The 6,609-nt window shown below is 39.7% G+C and overlaps 1 pseudogene; it reads left to right on the plus strand.

The window, feature by feature from the left end:
* Nucleotides 1-3,435: 3,435 nt before the first annotated feature.
* Nucleotides 3,436-3,951, plus strand: LOC147421131 (uncharacterized; annotated as a pseudogene).
* The last annotated feature ends 2,658 nt before the right edge of the window (nt 3,952-6,609 follow it).

Genomic DNA, 6,609 nt, shown 5'->3' on the forward strand with positions numbered 1-6,609 from the left:
CTCTCTCTCTCTCTCTCTCTCTCTCTCTCTCTCTCTCTCCTACTCTCCTGTTCAGAATATGGATGATGGAGACTCCCTTCCTCTCTCTTTGGTTCCAGCTCATACCTCCTCACAAGCAGCAATGGAGCTTCTTGAACTCAACAATGCAACAGAAATGGATTTCAATTCACTATTACAATAAGGAAGTTTTGTACGACTTCATTCATTTCAAACTACTGCAGACTATTCCAGGATGGTGGACGAAGGATTTTATGATGAGGCACATGGAATAGATATAGTTCCTACGTAGGTGCACTCCAAGAGAAAGGATTGTCTAAATGAGGGTGAAATTATTGCAGTGAGGAAGTATGAAGCACATGCTAAATGTGAGTACAGAAAGAGATGTCGTGCAAGAAAGCAAGTACAGCCAAGCGTCAACATTGGAGCGGAAGATTTCCATAGGGAGGACGTCGATGTACACACAAAGGAAGACAAGAAGCAACACACTATTCAGAATCTTGTTCAGCACATTGTGAGACAGTTTCATAGTTACGGGAAAGAAGATAAGAATGCAGTTCTTCAAGGTGTTTTCAATGATGATAGAATCTTGCCATTCTGTGAAGATTTGTATCTGGCCTTATTTCTGCACTTAAGGTCTCCTTACAGGAATTAAAGATTCCAAAATCAACTGACGAGATGTTTTTAAAACGAAGCACATTCAGCATGCTGGTGAATGGATTACTGCATGATAATGGGAGCCAAGGTAGAGGTGTTACTCTACATAAAGTGGCAAAGCTATTAAATGTTCATCCAAGGAATTTATATTCAGTTTTGGGTAGACTTGACAGCGATCCTATGTCAAGTACGTTGAGGTTCGACTTATGCAAAAGGAAGTCTGGAAATGCTGGGTCCTTATCGGAGGAATTGAAGCAGACAATTATTACATTTTGGATAGAGCACAGTAGGGTGTCTCCAAACAAGAAAGATATTTGTCGGAAACGATTGGGCAGAAAACATTATCAAGAGCATCCCATACACTTACTTGATGAATCTCAAGTAAACATGTCTCATTCTTACAATAAATAACTCTCAAGTGAAACATCTCACTCTTATGAATAGCTAGCTACCCATTGGGTGTTATGGAGTTATGTACACACTACTATATGTGATATGTAGCCAATTAATGTGTCAAGATAGTCCATTGTCTCTACCTACGCTATTATGTGTGCTATATTGCACAAGTGTAGCCCAATGTCCTTGTCTATGCTATAAGTGTGCCATGTAAAAGGACTCTATTGTAGTAAGATAGCAACATGTGTGCTATACAGTAAAAGTGTGTGTAAGAATAGCACAATGTTCTTGTCTATGATATGATGTGTGGTATGTGAAAGAGCTATATTACATATTGAGAGCACTATGCCACATAGCGTTAGTGTGTGTAATAAGAGGCCAATTTCCCTATCTATGCTATTATGTCATAGTATTTCTTGTAGTATGAGTGCTATATAGCATAAATATGTGTAATAATATCCAGATGGTCCTGTCTATGCTATTATGTGTGCCATGTAGCAGGACTCTATCAGAGTATATGACAACATCATGTCTGCTATATAGCATACATGTGTGTATAATAGCACAATATACCTATCTATGATATTATTTTTGTCATGAGATTATATAATATTATGAGAGCACTATATGTGCTACATAGCAGATGTTAGTGTAATAGTAGCACGGTATCCATGTCTAAGCGATTATGTGTGCTATGCAGAGTGTGATATGTGTAATAATAGCACAATATCCCTGTCTATGCTCTTTTGTGTGTTATGTAGAAGAACTGTGTTATAATATGAGAGCACTATGTGTGCTATATAGCAGATGTGTGTGATGTGTGTGTAATAATAGCTAAAATCCCTATCTATGCTATTATGTGTTATATAGCAAAATTGAGCATGTAATGAAAGCTGAGTTATCTATCTATGCTATTATCTGTGCTATGTAGCATAGCTATATGTATTTATACCAATGCATCTGTAGCTATGCTATTATGTGTGATATATAGCAAACTGTAATTCTAATGCATTATTTTTTTTCAAGCAAACAGAGTATTTCTTGAAGTTTAAAGATAGCCACCCACATGTGAAAATTGGGTAAAGGTCCTTTGAGAAGCTGAAGCCTTGGTTCGTGCGGAGGTTGAAAGATCGAAATACTTGCTGTTGTGTTTATCATATCAAACTGATGTATCTCAAAGATGCGTTTAATGTTATGCGCTCATCTGCTTTTGGTTTTCATGGGAGATCATGTACATGTAAATGCAATGTCTGCAAATTAGATGGGGTGAATGCAGAATGTCTTGCTGTTGAGCACTCGTTTTCAGGGATCACGAAGTTGTGGGAATCATGCATATGTACAAAGTCTGAGGGGGATATGTGCCATAAACACACCTGCTTGATGGGCCAATGCAAAAACTGTGGTGTGGAAAAGCTCAGCCTTTGTCCACGAGAACGTGTAGAGATGACAAAGACAGTTCCACTGCAACTCTTCGAGGACATTAAAGTTCAAACTAAGCATGGTCTAAGTAAGAGAAAGATGTTGTCACTCAAACAGGTGGCTTTAAGTGAGTTGACAGGGAGGATAAAAGACGACATCAGAATCTTCATCGAGCACAATTTCACTTACAGATGACAGGCACATCAATACAGAGAATGTTTGAAGGTGTTTCCTTCAGATACCATTATATTTGTAGTAGACTTTGCTGAAAATTACTCGTTCAAAGAGCAAAATGAAGTACAATCCATGCATTGGCATACAGATCAATGCACCATCCTTGTTCACATAACGTACATGCATGACAACGAAGATGATAGTATTATCAAGCATATGCATTTCTACATCTCCGATGATAGGCAACATGATACACTATTTGTTCAGCATTGTTTTCTTCTTTGTAATCAGTGGCTTAAAGACCAGGGGCTGAATTTCAAGAAGCACCGGGTGTGGTCAGATGGTGCAGCCTCGCAATTCAAGGATGCAAGGCCATTTTACTTTGTTGCTAGATATTACCAACTAACAGGTACAGAGATGACATGGAATTTTTTTGGCTCTGGCCATGGCAAGGGGGAGAATGATGGCCCTGGCGCTGTGATAAAGAGATCCCTTACACATGAACAACTCAAGAGTAATGGATTTGTTCTTAGGGAAGCTGCAGACGTGGTTGCATTTTTTACGAGAACAATGTCCAATGCTGCATGTAGCTCTTATGCACAATCCACTAAAGCAGGTCCTACTATAAACATGAAATTTTGGCTAGTAAAAGAGACAAAAGTGGACAGGTCTAATCTATGGGGTTGTGAGAGAGTACCAGGATCTCGATCACTCCATTTCATTTTAGGCTTTTGTCATCATGATCCTACTCAATTAAGGACCAAGCAGCTTTCTTGTTTTTGTGATGCTTGCATGAAGGGCCATTGGAGGACTTGTTCCAGCAAATCATATGCAGGCAAGTGGACACATAAGGCATTGAAACCACTCTCTGAGGTACCAAAAGAGACTGAGGTACTAGAAGATGAAGCTACAATGTTTGAGTGATCCCAGGATATGCTGAGTGAGTATCTCATTGAAGGTGATAACTTTGCAGTCAATGCAAACGCTGGCAATGCAGAAGGTGTATAGTTCTTTCTTTTGAGATGTACAAAGAGAAAATGAATGACAAATTTCATCTTAAGAGATAAGTGGAAAAACAAATGTGATAAAAACACTTATGTTGTCATAGGGTGTTATTATCAATAGCAAGAGGGGGACCCAAATCACTACACTCTACTTGATGATAGGGGAGTTACTAACCTGTACTCTCACCTTGTTCAGGCAATCAAGTTTGACATGCCTTTGGTAGATGCTACCTCAAAAACATATTATCTATCTCCAAAACTACATGAAACCATTTACAATGCCATGCCTTATGAAGCAGCATGATACCTATTTAACAGGCTTATATTATGTTCTATATAGCCTTCACCATTCAGTACATCCTTACACATGTCCATTGTGCTATGTATCACATAGCACACAACCTCACATAGCACATAGCATAGAATCACACACATTTCAGATAATGAGGTTACTATTGTGAACATGTTGCACCTTGAAAAAAGTTAGCCAAGATATTTGTCGGAAACGATTGGGAAGAAAAAATTATCAAGAGCACCCCATTCACTTTCTTGATGAATCTCAGATAAACATGTATCATTCTTACAATGAATAACTCTCAAGTTAAACATCTCACTCTTATGAAAATAGGTACCCATTGGGTGTTATGGAGTTGTGTACATGCTACTATATGTGATATGTAGCCAAGTAATGTGTCAAGATAGTCCATTGTCTCTACCTAGGCTATTATGTGTGCTATATTGCACAAGTGTGTGTAATAATAGCCAATGTCCCTGTCTATGCTATAAAAGGACTCTATTGTAGTAAGATAGCAACATGTGTGCTATACAGTAAAAGTGTGTGTATCACATAGCACAATGTTCCTATCTATGATATGATGTGTGGCATGTGAAAGAGCTATATCACATATTGAGAGCACTATGTGTGCCATATAGCGTAAGTGTGTGTAATAAGAGGCCAATCTCCCTATCTATGCTATTATGTCATAGTATTTCTTGCAGTATGAGTGCTATATAGCATAACTATGTGTAATAATAGCCCGATGGTCCTGTCTATGCTATTATGTGTGCCATGTAGCAGAACTCTATCAGAGTATGACAACATCATATCACCAAAATAAAATTACATCATATCACCAAAATAAAATTACATCATTAAATCATTAAGTTTAGAGAACTTTGAACACGTCAGTTTTTTGTATAGTAATCGCAAGTACATTCAGTCCGAAAAATGCTGTATACATGATTCCATAAGCACAATCAACCTTCCCTACATAATTCTCATTGACTTCTATTGGCTGATGACACGAGCAGACACTATGTCTGAAGGATTTTCAAACTGGTTCATCTTTGCATAAGCATTAGGGCTGGGTGAGACTGTCCACTTGACTAACCAAGGGAACAATGTGCTAACCAGGTAAATTGGAGACTGACAAATCTCTGCTGGTTCAAATGAAGCGGGACAGACCCAAGTCCCGGGAGGGTTGAGCAGACACTTGTAGAGTGTGTCATCCACCACCAGTGTATTATCAGAGTTGAACTTTGGATGGTGCTTCCAAAAGTCTTTCAAACACTTGAAAAATATGGGCTTTGTGTTATCTCTACATGGAGGGATCCCAGGAACTTCATTTAGCTTGAAGCTCGCCTCTCTACACCCCTCTTGACCGATAAGATCGAGGAAAAATTGTTTGTTCAGCCTAGAAAAGCATGCACTCAAAGCAAGTGCTAGATTGTCTTGGGTCATGCAGCTCCATAGTGCAACTTGTGCTCTCTGTAGCAGTGCATGCAAAAATATTGATGCATTGGGCCTGACCACATATTCAAATTGCATCTTTCATGTAGCATTTGGCCCAGTGACTACCTGATACCTTGATCTTGCCCAATCAGGAGTACTGCTTCTCGCTATTCCTTTGTAGAAGGAGACCTTATACCTCCTTATGAGAAGCCCATTCACATCCAGAATGATGCATAAATTGTCTCTTCTCTTCTTTTCCTCAAAAGAAACAAGAGGCAGTGCAACAATCTGTACTGGCATTACCACAAGACACTCTGGCCTCTCTTGCCTCTCATATTCATGTCCATTTTTGGCCTCTTTATCAGCATTCTTTGTACCTGCCTCATTTGTATCTGTAGTAGCAGCCGCTCGACCCATAGGGACCTCTGGACTTTTACCTTTGGTATTCCCAACAGTGGGTGCAAGTGATGTCACAGCCCAAGCCGAGGTGGTCTGTCCAAGTGATGCAGCTGATGACATTGTTGATGCGGAGGAGAATACAACTGAGTCTTGTACAGATCCCCAGACACTATGTCCGAAGGATTTTCAAACTGGTTCATCTTTGCATAAGCATTAGGGCTGGGTGAGACTGTCCACTTGACTAACCAAGGGAACAATGTGCTAACCAGGTAAATTGGAGACTGACAAATCTCTGCTGGTTCAAATGAAGCGGGACAGACCCAAGTCCCGGGAGGGTTGAGCAGACACTTGTAGAGTGTGTCATCCACCACCAATGTATTATCAGAGTTGAACTTAAGATGGTGCTTCCAAAAGTCTTTCAAACACTTGAAAAATATGGGCTTTGTGTTATCTCTACATGGAGGGATCCCAGGAACTTCATTTAGCTTGAAGCTCGCCTCTTTACACCCCTCTTGACCGATAAGATCGAGGAAAAATTGTTTGTTCAGCCTAGGAAAGCATGCACTCAAAGCAAGTGCTAGATTGTCTTGGGTCATGCAGCTCCATAGTGCAACTTGTGCTCTCTGTAGCAGTGCATGCAAAAAGATTGATGCATTGGGCTTGACCACATATTCAAATTGCATCTTTCATGTAGCATTTGGCCCAGTGACTACCTGATACCTTGATCTTGCCCAATCAGGAGTACTGCTTCTCGCTATTCCTTTGTAGAAGGAGACCTTATACCTCCTTATGAGAAGCCCATTCACATCCAGAATGATGCATAAATTGTCT

Source organism: Adiantum capillus-veneris, chromosome 28 (genome assembly GCF_014529385.1).
Source record: "Adiantum capillus-veneris isolate H3 chromosome 28, ASM1452938v2, whole genome shotgun sequence".
Lineage (NCBI taxonomy): Eukaryota > Viridiplantae > Streptophyta > Polypodiopsida > Polypodiales > Pteridaceae > Adiantum > Adiantum capillus-veneris.